Source organism: Oncorhynchus kisutch, linkage group LG9, assembly GCF_002021735.2.
Source record: "Oncorhynchus kisutch isolate 150728-3 linkage group LG9, Okis_V2, whole genome shotgun sequence".
Taxonomy (NCBI): domain Eukaryota; kingdom Metazoa; phylum Chordata; class Actinopteri; order Salmoniformes; family Salmonidae; genus Oncorhynchus; species Oncorhynchus kisutch.
This window is the reverse complement of record NC_034182.2, coordinates 13,519,267-13,535,144: the sequence shown is the minus strand read 5'-3', so window position 1 is coordinate 13,535,144 and position 15,878 is coordinate 13,519,267. Positions and strand designations below refer to the sequence as shown.

General features: G+C 43.2%; 1 long non-coding RNA gene across 1 annotated transcript; it reads right to left on the bottom strand.

The window, feature by feature from the left end:
* Window positions 1–5,262: 5,262 nt before the first annotated feature.
* On the bottom strand, window positions 5,263–15,733 carry LOC116375269 (uncharacterized). Its single transcript, XR_004211007.1, has 3 exons — window positions 15,085–15,733; window positions 12,307–13,995; window positions 5,263–5,541 (listed from the first exon to the last, which is right to left on the bottom strand). It is a non-coding gene; the product is annotated as an uncharacterized LOC116375269 (long non-coding RNA).
* Between the last annotated feature and the right edge of the window lie 145 nt (window positions 15,734–15,878).

Sequence of the window (15,878 nt, the reverse complement as noted above, 5' to 3'; positions counted from 1 at the left end):
TTTTCCCTTTATCCACTCAGAGGGATTGGATCAGAATCATGTGTGCCAGGGGAATCCACATCTGCTCGACAGTGTTTCTCCGTATGGAAGATGGACTGTTTCCCTGACACAGTATTCTGGCCAGTAGACAAGACACCTAAAAAAGCTGAGTAGCCTAGGTATAGTTCAAAGATGCTACAGTACTGTACAGTAACTGCAACTGGCCCTCAGGTCTCCCATGCAGGCTCAGAGTGAGTGTAGGCCTACACTATAAAAGCTCTTCTGTTGAACCACAGCTGTCCTGGTTGTGGGACTTTAATACCCTACCTACGCTCTTCCTTTGGATTCATCCCAGCAGAGATGGGGTCTGGATGGGAGTGTGTAGATACATAGATAGACTCCCTCATACTGACTGACTGCAGGCCTAGTGGGCCACAGCACGACACCCCCAGGCACCGCGCCAGCCCAGATGGGTGGTCTGGCCCAATCACTGCCTGAATCTCTGAATTCCCCCTTTGCTACACCCAACCCCTCAGTGGGGTCCATATGGCTGTCAGCTTTGGGCCCCCCACCAACCCCTCCACCTGCCCTGAGACAGTCAACATCAGGCATAATCAGGCTCACAGCAGGGGCTGCTTGTACATACACACTGCTGGATTCCCATCCATCCATCCCCCATGCCCCCAGCAACCATAGGGGAGACCCTGCTTCTGATAGGATCGACCCTCTTGGTACCTCTTAGACACAGGCAAACACGTGTGAGTACACACAAACAAATACACAGGTGTATACACACACACTCTTTATCGCTCCTTCTCATTCTCGCTCACAGACACACTCAATGGCACACACACCGAAATGCAGGTAAGGCCCTAGCTCCCCTGAACCAGACACACTTTAACACATGAAAGGCCTCCTGCAGACCAGAGAAAACAGAACTGCTGCTTTGAAGTTTCCCTGACTTCTCCCCAACACCGGCTGCAAGTCTGATTCATTTCTTACTTTGGGTAACCTGTATTGGCCAACTGTAACTGAGCTGGGAGTTATTCTACTTCATAGACAATAGCCCCAACATCCCAAAACTGGGAAATATAAACTCTCAGTTGCATAGCTAGAAGCCAGGGGAGGAGAGAGAGGAAAAAAAACTCCAAAGAAACCGTATTTAGTGTTAGTACAACCAAAATAAACGCACACACATGTTAACCCTGAAAGCTATAATTCCAGTGACATGTCTTGGCTCAGTGGTCCATCAGCACTTTGTGAGGAGGACTTATTCTCAGGGAAAACACTGGCCAAATCCTGTGGGACAGAATTCCTGAGAAAGGACCCTTGGAACACAAAGATACTTTTTGGGTGGTTCCTGGCTCAAATGTGCAGACATCGGCATGCCTTTTTAAACACATCATGAGATGAAGTATTGATAGCAGAGCAGAGACAGCCAGAACGAACGAACGCACGGACAGACACACACACACACTCAGCCAAGTCTCACACAACACACTCATCCATTGCTTTCCTCTCAAAGTTTTGTTTGATATGGTGTGTCTAATCGAATCAAAATATAGATTCCACCACTACCGGGCTAGGGACAGTAACAACACTGCCCTTGAACCGAGCTAGGTGCCTCACTTCAGTAGCTCTAGTTGCCTACCTAGCCATATTGAGCTCCAGAATGTGACAGGATCATCAACAATGAGCATCATTCACCTTGTTGATTTATGAATGAAAATGATGTGTGCCTTCATTGATATAGCCATACTTTACAACAGTCGATCAGAACTGGTCGATCTCCAAGGCATTCCTATTCTATCGCTAAACATTCTGTATAAAACCCAACGATAAATCATCAATCTTTCTTTCTTTTTTTGTCTCCCGCTGTTGGCGGTAGGTGTACCCGATTCAGCTGCCCTGCGCGCCGGGTAGGAGAAATGTTCACATTTTTAACCATTTCATGTGTCTGAAGGTACAAACTCTGACTTCCCGGCAGGCCAGGAGAGCAAATCAAGTGCACTAGGCCAACTGCTGGCCAATCGGATGGCTGAGATTACCGTGTCAGCAGTGAAGTAGCAGGCATTAAAAAAAGATACAACAAAGTTGATACCATGAGATTTCAAAAAGTTTAAAACCATGACTAGAGAGAGACTGTCAACTAATATAGCAAAGAGCTTTAGTTTTTATGAATTAGTTCATGTTTAAGTTGTCTGTCAACACTGTCAACACTTATTTTTCAACACTTTTATATGCCATAAAATGCACGTTCTTCCTACTTCCACTCAGACAACAACCAGCACTGTAATGAATGAGTAGGAAAGTGTATCGATAGGTTTGCGTTGTTATTATTAGTAGTGAAGAATTTCACTTTCTCTGTTCATTGGTGTAACAACAGGTATTTGTGCATGAGGCAGGATTAAAGCGGTGCAACTCAAATTTCACCATCAGCTGGAAGACGGTGACCCTTTTTGGTCAGTGTCAGCAGAGGAAAAGGAGAGCGGAGGAACGTTGAGAGGCGGACCCTCACATGCTGACCAGACCTCTCGCGTGCATGTTGATTTTGTCCACGCACACCAGACGTGATCAGGACACGCAGGTTGAAATATCAAAACAAACTAAATTAATTAGGGGACAGGTCGAAAAGCATTAAACATTTATGGCAATTTAGCTAGCTATCAATTTAGCTGTTGCTAACTAATTTGTCCTGGGATATAAACATTGGATTGTTATTTTACCTGAAATGCACAAGGTCCTCTACTCCAACAATTAATCCACAGATAAAGGGGTAGCGTTAAACTGAGTTTGTTTCTAGTACTCGCCTACTTCAGGCTTCTTCTTTGGACTTTATATGGCAGTTGGCAACCAACTTTATGGTGCATTACCACCACCAACTGGACTGGAGTGCAGACCTTAGTTCATCTTTCAATCACCCACGTGGCTGTATTCTCCTAAAAACCGATGAGGAGATGGGAGAGGAGGGACTTGCAGCGCGTGAAGCCAAGTTCTATTTTAGCGCCTGGCTACGCAGACGCTTGCGAGCAGTGGGGTTGCAATGATTGAATAACATATATGTGCAAATGTATTTTGCAGTGCACGGGACGCAAGTGGTGTGGTCAGCATGTCAGCTGCTCTCTCCCTCCACTGAGACTGACCATCAGATGCAGGGGCCTTCAGCCCAGTAAAGTACAAACAACAAGCGAATTATTTAAATGTATCCTCACTCAGCTGTGCCTCATGGGTAATACAACAACTGATCGATCTATTACCGGTGTGATCATATAGCCAACTTCAAATTTTGAAATATAATTTCAAAAAATGTCCCGAACAACAATGCATGGGCAGGGCAATTGAAACAAAGCCAGTACACGGTGATAATGTATTGGACCTATAGCTTACTGCACGAACTTCATCGCTACAGTGCTGTTCTTAACTGGTAATGTTGCATAGGCTTACGTTTTTTAAGTCATGTTAAAAAAAATTGAGTAGTAGATCCCAGCATGCATTTTGACTCAGAAAGTGATCTTGACTCAGAAAGTGATATTGACTCAGAAAGTGATCTTGACTCAGAAAAGGTTGGTGACCACTGCTTTACAATGTACAGTAGATTTGTCAATCAAACACATAGGCTGCACATACAGTTGAAGTCGGAAGTTTACATACACCTCAGCCAAATACATTTCAACTCAGTTTTTCACAATCCCTGACATTTAATCCCAGTAAAAGTTCCCTGTTTTAGGTCAGTTAGGATCACCACTTTATTTTAAGAATGTGAAATGTCAGAATAATAGTAGAGAGAATGATTTATTTCAGCTTTTATTTCTTTCATCACATTCCTAGTGGGTCAGAGGTTTACATACACTCAATAAGTATTTGTTAGCATTGCCTTTAAATTGTTTAACTTGGGTCAAACGTGTCGGGTAGCCTTCCACAACCTTCACACAATAAGTTGGGTGAATTTTGGCCCATTCCTCCAGACAGAGCTGGTGTAACTGAGTCAGGTTTGTAGGCCTCCTTGCTCACACATGCTTTTTCAGTTCTGCGCACAAAATTTCTATTGGATTGAGGTCAGGGCTTTGTGATGGCCACTTCAATACCTTGACTTTGTTGTCCTTAAGCCATTTTGCCACAGCTTTGGAAGTATGCTTGGGGTCATTGTCCATTTGGAAGACCCATTTGCGACCAAGCTTTAACTTCCTGACTGATGTCTTGAGATGTTGCTTCAATATATCCACATAATTTCCCCTCCTCATGTTGCCATCTATTTTGTGAAGTGCACCAGTCCCTCCTGCAGCAAAGCACCCCCACAACATGATGCTGCCACCCCCGTGCTTCACGTTTGGGATGGTGTTCTTCGGCTTGCAAGTCTGCCCCATTTTCCTCCAAACATAATGATGGTCATTATGGCCAAACAGTTCTATTTTTGTTTCATCAGACCATATGCAGTTACAAACCGTAGTCTGTCTTTTTTATGGCGGTTTTGGAGCAGTGGCTTCTTCATTGCTGAGCGGCCTTTCAGGTTATGTCGATATAGTACTCGTTTTACTGTGGATATAGATACTTCTGTACCTGTTTCCTCTAGCATCTTCACAAGGTCCTTTGCTGTTGTACTGGGATTGATTTGCACTTTTCGCACCAAAGTACGTTCATCTCTAGGAGACAGAATGCCTCTCCTTCCTGAGTGGTATGACGGCTCCGTGGTCCCATGATGTTTATACTTGCATACTATTGTTTGTACAGATGAGCGTGGAACCTTCAGGCATTTGGAAATTGCTCCCAAGGATGAACCAGACTTGTGGAGGTCTATAATTTATTTTCTGAGGCCTTGGCTGATTTCTTTTGATTTTCCCATGATGTCAAGCAAAGAGGCACTGAGTTTGAAGGTAGGCCTTGAAATACATCCACGGGTACACCTGACACAAATTATGTAAATTAGCCTATCAGAAGCTTCTAAAGCCATGACATCATTTTCTGGACTTTTCCAAGCTGTTTAAAGGCACAGTCAACTTAGTGTATGTAAACTTCTGACTCACTGGAATTGTGATACAGTGAATTATAAGTGAAACAATCTGTCTGTAAACCGTTGTTGGACAAATTACTTGTGTTATGCACAAGGTAGATGTCCTAACCGACTTGCCGAAACTATAGTTTGTTAACAAGACATTTCTGGAGTGGTTGAAAGACGAGTTTTAATGACTCCAACCTAAGTGCATGTTAACTTCTGACTTCAACTGTAGGTAAAGAGTTGTATATCCCCCATGTGAGAAATTGAACAAGAAGGTTGTCCATACCTCCCATGTGTTGTGTGGTTGATACCAGGCTGGAGGCTGCTGCTCTGTGTAGTAGGCCCCCTGGTATGGGCATGGAGGGCGGGCAGGCCGGGTTGGACAGGCAGGGTGAGGAGGGTAGAGGTAGGGCCGGTGCTGCTGGGGCCAGGTATGGGGATGTGGTCCTGGTGGGCCCAAGTATTCCTGCTTCACCACCTCAGGCTGTCCCCTTAGTTGACCCCTCACCAGCTGCACCACAGGCACGTCAGTCGGGGAATCGAACATGGCTCTCCACGAATGGTCTTGTCTGGGTCGAAGAGAAACAGGACAGACAAGGGCCTATACAGTCATTACGCCACTCTGTAATGTTTGACCCTTCCCACCTTGCTCACCAAATACCCATATGGGGCCATGGGGTCATGCTTGCTGGGTGATGTCCTTGTCTCTTCCTAAAGCTACTAAATCTTTTAGGGGATAATGAGAGTGTCACTGTAGTAATAAAGAGCATCGTGTTCTGTATAAACCCTCGAAATTACCGCAGCATACTGAATTCAGTTTATACATAAACTAAATCAAGCTGGGCAATTGAATTGGGGAAAACAAGTTGCCAGCAAACCAATGTTATCAGTAAATAACGAGAGCTATCTGTAAATGACTTAAAGTGACATATTGGGGACTATTCATCCAAATCATGATTCAGTGCAGTGTGGCCTGTCTGTAAACAGTGTAATACATTTAAATGCCATGTTTTACTTTACGTTGTATAGTCCCACAGAGAGATTGTACGTCAATAAGTCAATTTGGGGCCTTTCTCAGTAGTCTATTATGCACATCTGTCAAATAATTGTCTGTAATCATATAACATACAAGTTGACACCTTTCATGTTCCTGGTGGTTTTGTTCAGATATGGAGTCGGGCAACTTCTGCCTACATTGTTAATCATCTGTGGCACAAATGAGGACCCCTCAGCCAGCTTCGGCTGCCCTGGCCCATGCCTGTTTGAATATCTGTGTGTCATCCCTATGTGTTCCCCATTAGAGCTCAGGCAGTGGAGAGACGGCCCCACACACTCAGAGACAGCTTTGAGAAGTAAACAGAGCAGAGACTAGAAGGGAAGGGGCCTCTAATAGGGAGGTAAGGAGAGGTGGCAGTGAGGTGGAAGGGAAGGAGAAGTGTGTGGGCCCTAAGCAATGGCCCTTCTCCTCTTCATCCCTTCTTTCACATGGAGATGTAATTGGCAAGGTTCTGGCTGGCTCTCTCTCCATCTCTCCATCTCTTTCCCCTTCTTTCTCTCTCCCCCTCACTCTCCCTCTCTCGCTTTCTCTCTCTCCCTGTCCCTCTCCCTCTCTCTGTGCATAACGCAAACACTATTTCATTTGCCCCTTCTTTTTCTTCTGTTGCCAGCATTGCAGAGCCCCCGGGGTGCTAGATAATTGCCCATTCTATCTCAGACACTGGACAAATGTGTTGGATGAAGTTGGGCGACGGGAAAATAAAAAACATTTAGTCTACCTATCATCCATTCCACGGGCGATACCCTGTTTTAGCCTGCCCATTTTGAACAATTGGCCTTGTCTGCACTTGACTTGGGTCTGTGTCTGTGTTAGCCATTGTTTGTGTGTAGGTCCCTCTATTAGGGAGAGGACATTCTGCCCTCTCTGACAAGGAGTACATTTTTGCCAGTGGTAATATACTAATGGGCACTTGTGGGCAACGTAATGTCACTAAACCAGGCTTTCGTTGCCAGTTGCACCCATTACACTACTTAGCCATATTTAGAGGTCAAATGGCCCTAAAGTAATTTAGCAGTGACTGTCTTTGTCTATCATTTACTAAACAGTTGACACCTGTGTTAGGGGTGGATAGTGTTGAATTGAAAAATAAGGATGTGACTATATATGCCCACCAAAATGATTTCTATATCCATTTATACTGAACAAAAATATAAATGCAACATGTGAAGTGTTGGTCCCATGTTTCATGAGCTAAAATAAAAGATCCCAGAAAAGTTTCATATGCACAAAAAGCTTCTTTCTCTCAAATTTTGTGCACAAATTTGTTTACATCCATGTTAGTGAATATTTCTCCTTTACCATCCACCTGACAGGTGTGGCATATCAATAAGCTGATTAAACAGCATGATCCTTATACAGGTGCATCTTGTGCCGGGGACAATGAAAGACCACTCTAAAATTGTGCAGTTTTGTCACACAATACACTGCCACAGATGTCTCAAGTTTTGAGGGAGCGTTCAATTGACATGCTGAGAGTTGAATGTTCATTTCTCTACCATATGCTGGCTCCAACGTCATGTTAGAGAATTTGTAACCGTGCCAGCCCAGGACCTCCACATACTGCTTCTTCACCTGCGGGATCATCTGAGACCAGCTAACCAGACAGCTGATGAAACTGAGGAGTATTTCTATCTGTAATAAAGCCCTTTTGTGGGGGAAAATGTATTTTGATTGGCTGGGCCCCAGTGGGTGGGCCTATGCCCTCCCAGGCCCACCCACGGCTGCGCCCCTGCCCAGTCATGTGAAATCCATGGATTAGGGCCAAATGAATTTATTTAAATTGACTGATTTCCTTACAAGGTAAAAGTCTGTCGTCCTGCCCCTGAACAAGGCAGTAAACCCACTGTTCCTAGGCTATCATTGAAAATAAGAATTTGTTCTTAACTGACTTGCCTAGTTAAATAAAGGTCAAAATAATTTGAAAAACAAAAAAAATTGAACTGTAACTCAGTAAAATCTCTCAAATTATTTTTATGTTGCAGTTTATATTTTTGTTCTGTATATTTCAATGAGATGGACCTCATACTACATGCATATTCCATATAGAATGTGTTCAGCAAATTATATTCACAGTCTGCCGTAAAATCAAGGTTGAATATGATTGAGTCACAAGATGATGAAACATGACATGTTAGAAAGCTTAAAAGCTTTGAATCCTCTTGTATTGTGTCCTCTCTTGCAACGTATTGATCACAGCGTGGTATGATCACTTAATTCTCCATCAATGGGTCAATCAGTTCCCAGTTACATCTTCCTGGTTCAACGGGCCCCCAGGCTGTTTATTTGGGGTCTTTCGAAGGCAACATGCAAATGTTATTCTGTCTCATTCCTTTTAAAAGAGACAGCTTTCGTGATGGTCCTTCTGCCCCTCCTCTGCCCAACTCACACACACACATAAATGTTTTTTTGACTATTCTTGTGGGGACCAAAAAATTGATTCCGATTCAAAATCCTATTTTCCCTAACCCTTAACATAATCTTAACCCCAAACCCCTAAACATAACCCTAACTCCTAACTCTAAACCTAACCCCTAACACTAATTGTAAACCCTAAACCTAACCCCTAACACTAATTGTAAACCCTAAACCTAACCCCTAACACTAATTGTAAACCCTAAACCTAACCCCTAACACTAATTGTAAACCCTAAACCTAACCCCTAACACTAATTGTAAACCCTAACCTAACCCCTAACACTAATTGTAAACCCTAAACCTAACCCCTAACACTAATTGTAAACCCTAAACCTAAACCCTAACACTAATTGTAAACCCTAAACCTAACCCCTAAGCCTAAAATAGCCTTTTTCCTTTTTCCAGACACATTTTGATTGTTTTACACTATCCTTGTGAGGACTTCTGGTCCCCACAAGGATAGTGCAACCAAAAACACACACAATACACACACGTCCTTCTCAGCCCCAGAGAGAGGAAGTCAGTGCATCGTTTCCTCAGGAGGATGTTATGTTCTGAGCGTCTGTGTCACAGTCTGACGAGCAAACCCCCCCCCCCCCCATGCCCCCTTTCACCCACTCAACCACCCTCCACCTCTCCTCCTCATTAAAACCCATCCCACAGACACCACCATTCTGTGAGGCTCTCTGCTCTCGCGTCACCTCCTATCCCCCACTGCCTCTGTGTCTTCCTTTGAGCCTCAACCCTTTATTTTCATCAGGCAAGACATGAAGAGAAAAAAAAAACATGTTTCTTCTCTCTTCCCTCTCTTGTCTTCAGTGGGCTGCTGGGGCTTTGTGACTGGCCTTTCAAGTAGCAAGCACCTATTTATTTGCTCTTTTCACCGCTAATTCTCCATCATTGTCCCTCCACACCTCCCGTGGAGCTGTGAACCAGGCAGCCATGAGAGACTGCTTTCTCTCCTTAGGATGTGAGTCACTGAGCTGGGATAATGATGAGGCTACGGACCCTGGAGAGATGCAGGCCTTATTCACGGCACAGCACAGCCCTGCTATTCTGTTCTGAACAGCCCAACCGTAAGCACTCTGCTACTCCACAATCACCACATGTGTTATGTGTGCAAATGAACTCAGATTATAGGTCATAGTTATATGAAATTACTTCTTGACATCACTTTTCCTTTCAACTGCCGGGTAGAATAGGCCTACCAGTCCCATGTTGTGTTTCAAGATGTTTCCTGACAGTCTGATCATTCTTTGGGCTTGTTGTTTGAGAGGCATGTTGACACACAGGCTATTTGTTTTGAGGTAGCCGACAGCTCGCGTCCTTCGTCAAGATATCACACTTGTTGATTGAACCGTCTCTTCACAAATTTGTACCACCTGCGTTCAGTTATCAGACAGACAGACAGACAGACAGACAGACAGACAGACAGACAGACAGACAGACAGAGAGCATGTCTGCCTTGCGATTGCAGCATTACCCTACCCATGAGAGAGAAAATACACTTGGATCTATCTGACTGTCTGCCTCCCAAGTCAATCAGATCACTTTCGTTACTTCAAAGACAAATGCGCCCCAGCATAAGAGACAGTGGATTGGTCTCAGATTCCTCGTCTCCATCCTCTATGTCAATCTATGTCATCTCTAGTTGGTCAGGTCTGGGTTGCAACGTATACGTTCACTGAACTCAATGAGACCCCCCACTGGGGTAAGGTTAACATGGTCTCCACTTGGAACTGAACTGTTAGACCATACAATGATTCAATGTTTGCATTATTTCATCTCTCTCTCTCGCTCTCTTTCTACATCTTAGTCTCTGTTTCTCGGTCTCTCTCTCTCGTTCTTTGTGTCCGCCTTTCTGTCCGTCTCTCTCTCCGGTCTGTCTATCTCCATCCCTCTATCTCTCTCTATTCAAGCCTTCTTTCAGCATTTTAGTTTAGTGTCTGTGGAGCAGTGAAGTGCCCACTCTTTTCCCCTCTACGGCAAAGTGAGTGTCTGAAGGGCTCTCCCATCACCAGACATAGCACTTGATAGAAGAGTAGTGTCATCTCAAACCAAAGTCATCCTTTTCTTATTGAGGCAATGTTATTTAGTTCCACTATCATTAACATTAGTATAATATCTGATCTGTGTTATATCTGAGATACTATCAGTATCTGAGATACTGAACACTAAGGTGGTAGTGGTCCAAGATGCTCAACTTGTCTTCATGCTCATGTTGTCTTTCCCCTATGATCCACAAGAGGGCAATGTATACACTATTTCCTATGCTCCTTGTGGTTCCCCTCTCTTGCCCTCCTATAGGAATGCATAAAGGACTATTATACATTTAAGTCCAGTTGGGGTAAAAACTATATTAAGAAATCCTATTATAGCCTAGGTATTACATGACTCATGAAATAACTCTGACTCATTGAGTAGCCTACTCCCACATACATTACAACACACTGACAGCATGCCAACCCTTTTCACATAGTGGACACACCACTCATAATGCACAATATGCATGTAGAGTTTTCGCTAAGTCATAGTGACACGTTCTGTAATGACTCATGTGCCCCTTTAAGTACTGGCACTGGGTCCCTCGCCCCTCACCAGTGTAGGGTGCAAGCCAATGCATTCCTGTCTAAACAGGATGCCCATATAACATGATCAAATCAAATGCCCCGTGATGAATGTGCCAAATTACAGAAGTCCGAGAGAGTTTTATAAAAACATATTGAGAATCATATCTGGTGACCAAACAAAACAGGAAATCCCCCCCCCCCCAAAAAAGGGGGGTGTGGAAGGCTGTTCTTGCAATGCCATTGTGTACAGTGTTGAAGTTCACTGGAACAAAAACAATCACAGCACATGAGATATGCCGTTCTCAGACGAACAAGCACAAACAACTGCAAGGCTGCAGCCACACGACTATCTACAGTGACTCACACGTTTATTTCCTTTCCTGGTACTTCTCAATCACAAAGCGAGATGGATTTTTTTCTTTGTTTGGGGAAAAATCAAACGTCAGTAAACCTCAGCATTACTACATACATTTTAATCAGGGCATATAATGAATCAAGCGTATGTAATAGTAATGGAACACTAGTCACTTTAATAATGTTTAAATAATGTTTACATACTGCATTACTCATCTCATGTATATACTGTATTCTATTCTACTGTATTTTAGTCAATGCCACTCTGACATTGCTCAATCTAACATTTATATATTTCTTATTTCCATTCTTTTACTTTTAGATTAGTGTGTATTGTTGTGAATTATTAGATATTACTGCACTGTTGGAGCTAGGAACATAAGCATTTCACTACACCCACAATAACATCTGCTAAATATGTGTATGTGACCAATAAAATTTGATTTGATATATTATTATAGAGTTATTTTGGTTCCCCAACATCGCATAGCCAATCGGAACCATCACTTCAAAATACCCAACAAGTGTCAACAGTTTAAATGTTTCCGATGTTTGTAAAGAGCAATCCATCCTGAATAAGATAAACTTCCTGTTAAACAGGATGTGGTTAGTGGAGAAGTTAGGGTTGGATAGGACCAGAGTAGGTATAAATTGTATCCAACCAATCTACGGTCAGATACTTCACCCCCCCCCCCCCCCCCCTCATGCTCAAGGGTAGCATTGGGGATAGGGTTATCTGATCCTAGATCTGTGGTTTGAAGTACCTCCAGACAAGGCACAGAATTCCATCATCATCCAAATTGATGGAATCCATTCAAATGAAAATCACACAGGCCTACTGCTACAAAACATTTGCTAGATACAATTTTTAAATCAGAAATATCTGTCTAGATAAATCTGTGATTATTGGTTATGAGAATGAAAACTGAAGTAGCCTACCTGTGTTTGGAGTGGTTAGCAGGTCTGTAGGTGGAGGCAATGGAGTATTATAATGTTGCACTCTAACTTCAGCTTTGGATATCAGCCCTGGATGGGCAAGTGAAAAGGCCCTAGATATTTAACCAAAACCCTGTTTCCTCTTTTGTGTCTATTGGAGCGGAGTGCAAAGGGAAGTTCTTGCGTCAAATCCTTGGTTGGACATATCTTGGACAGAAATAATCACCCACAGATTTTGACAAGTCATCCTGCTATGTATACTGATGAATGTGTGTCACATCACTCACTCCGTGGCGTCTTTTTCAAAGAGGGATGCGTTGTTAGGATGGAGTTCGAGCTTTTAGGAGCGGTGATCGAAAGTATAAGTGACATTTTCTGTAAAAGTTTCAGGTGAATTTTCAGTTTTTGACATGGCATCTATTTCCTCAATGAGGGATGCTTGTGCAAGTTCTTACCATAATATTGTTTACAGTAAACAGGGCTATTTGAAGTCCTTCAAGTCAGATACTGTACATTGTAAATGTACATTGTAAATTTAGTAAAAATGTAGGCAGAAACAATTTGATATCATGAAAGAAAAATACTATCAGCAGTTACTTGACATTCCTTTTTCTATATTTTTTACATTTTGCACTTGATTTAGACAGTTGGAAACAAAGAGGGAGACAGGCAAGTAGGAGAACAGTAGATGCAGGAATTGAACCCCAGTTCACGGTGGGGTCTGGGGATTGGTATATGTGTCTAGCCGTGAGTGTTGCTGCTAGACTGCAGGCTCTGCACAGTTACTTGACTTTCAGCTAAGTCTTGACTCCTCAATCCTCAATCATTCTTGAGACAGTCTATCCATGTCTGTCTGTCGAGTGCAGTTCCTCTTCTCATGAACAAAGAAGCATACAGGAGAACGTAATTGCCAACCTTTGTGGAACTCTGACACTCTGTTCCATCCGGTACAAAGGCAAAGCACTCTTCTATTCCGCGTCTGTTGAGCCCATGTCTGACACACACAGTATAATCTACATAATTAGAAAGATGAACAGCCCATCAGAAGTGATTTGAGAGAAAAAGCCTCCAATTTCCTCTCAAAATATGTACCATTATGATTATGTTTATTCACACCAGTTAGGGATGACGAGAGAGGGACATGGATGGGCACTTGTTTTGGCGAAAAAATAAGCGTCTTCAGATTGTCCACAGGGAACAAACAGTACTGAACCCCAAAAAATCAAGGCGTCAGAGAAGCACTTCATTACTCTGCTTTCTCCCTGCATTATTCTGTCTGAGGGGATGAACTAAGTGGTTAATCAAGCTGAAGCCTATGCCTTGTTTGAGGGGCCAGGAGTGGACAGGAGAGGCCCGTGGCTATGGATGCTCCACGGACCGTACACAAACACACACACGCGGTACACACACACACACACCGCATTACAAACACGTAGGCAGGGAGTGGGCAGACGATGGAAGCAGACACTCAGAGGCTTGTGTCTGCCTCAGTGCACAGCAGAGGTGAAGGGTCGCCCAGCTCTGAGAGGGGCAGCAGGCGTCCCACTGGACAGAGGAGCTCTTCTGTGTGATGGTGAGGTGGATAGTGCAGACTACTTGTTGCATGTCTTTATATGACCTCTCTCCTCTTCTTTCTGAGAACTCAAGTATCATCATCTAGGTCTGATTGTCCAGCCAGCATTCCATCAAACGCTAGAAGAAAGAGACACGTTTATATTTAATGAACCATTGACTTTCTACAATGTTTCTGTTTCTACATTGTTGTGTTTTCCCGCAAATAACTTTGTCCAATGCTTTAATTTGATTCACATTGATCAGACCCAATTCAATAATAACTGCTTTGTTTGTGTTTTCTGTCTATTAACCCAGTTGAGATTGCTAGTATTCCTGGTATTTCCAGTGAAGATTTAAAGCATGATGATGAAAAGCATTATCCATTGATTTCAGTAGAGATTTCTAGTAAAAGCCTGATGACGATATCTCCTATTTTGTGTTTAGTCCGTAGACAGAATGTCCGTGGACAGTTCACCCTGGCAGACAGACAGAGTCGGAGAGAGAGGTGGCCTGGCGAGCCGAGCACAGAGATACTGTTTGATCTCCCCGGGACAGGTCAGGACTCAAAGATTTAGTGTGTGATCTCTGGTAGGGAGCAGGAAGAAGAAGGGAAGCATGGCCACCGGCCCACAGAGACCCTATTATGACCAAACACATCAGGGAGGCCAGACTGGGAGATCAGTAGCAGCATTGGAAAGGAATACTGGGTCAATAATATGTGTTGGTCAATGGCCTGTGTGTGTGTGTGTGTGTGTGTGTTCTCTGTCCATATTTCTCTTTGTCTATATATGCTTGCCTGTACTTTATCATAGATAATAGTAGGTATATTGTATGTCATAGCAGACACATAGGCATATCTTGACATGGATGAGACAGTGACAGTATATATGTATTTAATTAATAACTTAAACATGAACTTTAGAAGGAAGGTGATGAATATTCCATCTCAAATTCAAATTCTTCCGAATGTTCAGACAACTCACTACAGTGTTAAACTTTTTGTCCAAAAGTTTCAGGGAGACAGTCAGATCAAGATCAACTAATCTCTCTTATCTTCAAAACTGCTAATCTTTTTTGTCCTTGATTCTGATCGATGCATTGACTCTGTTCTCCAGGAGCCGTGTCAACTCAGCCTAGTCAAGTTACACAAAAGATAAATGTTTTTAAAAAATGAAAATGTTCCACCTTTTTAGATGGCAATTGTATGTGGCTTCATGTCTGGCTTACCTGTGCCTCTTTGATCATGCCGGAGCATGGAGATGGGATGGCTGGGCGTTTGATTCCAGGGGTACTTTGACAGCTCACAGGCTGGCAAAAGGATGTCGGATGTCTGCAGGCAGATCAGAGGAGACAGGGTGGAAATCAGAAGTCCAGCTGGGAGAAGATCAGAAGAGACACAAACTTCAGCGAGAGCCATTGTGAGGTACACAGACAGCGGCTCTGATAACTTTTCTGTTTCTTGTTTCTTTTCTTATCTTTGTTTTTTCCTTTCGGTACGTCCTTTTCAGAATTTTGAACGGCTCATTTAAAGGGTCTGTGAGGTTTTGTCTGACTTTGACAAAAGAGGTCTTTTTTTTCTTTTTTTTTTTTTTTTCTTTTGGTGTCCTCTCGGGGTTTGGCTTAATCGTCATGGGGGTGAATAACTGTTCGATACTTACAGTAGGCTCCACACATTCACATTGCACATGTTTTTTTTTTTTATCTTAATGAGACTAACATGGTTAAGGTCTGGATTCATTCCAGATCGCGGAAGATCTGCGTTATTGGTTAAAAATGTAAAAGCAACGTTACCGTGTTCACATCTCCTTCGCATAGAGTTGATCAGGCTGTTGATTGTGGCCTGTGGAATGTTGTCCCACTCCTCTTCAATGGCTGTGCAAAGTTCCTGAATATTGTCTGGAACTGGAACACGCTGTCGTACACGTCAATCCAGAGCATCCCAAACATGCTCAATGGGTGACATGTCTGGTGAGTATGCAGGCCGTGGAAGAACTGGGACATTTTCAGCTTCCATACATTTT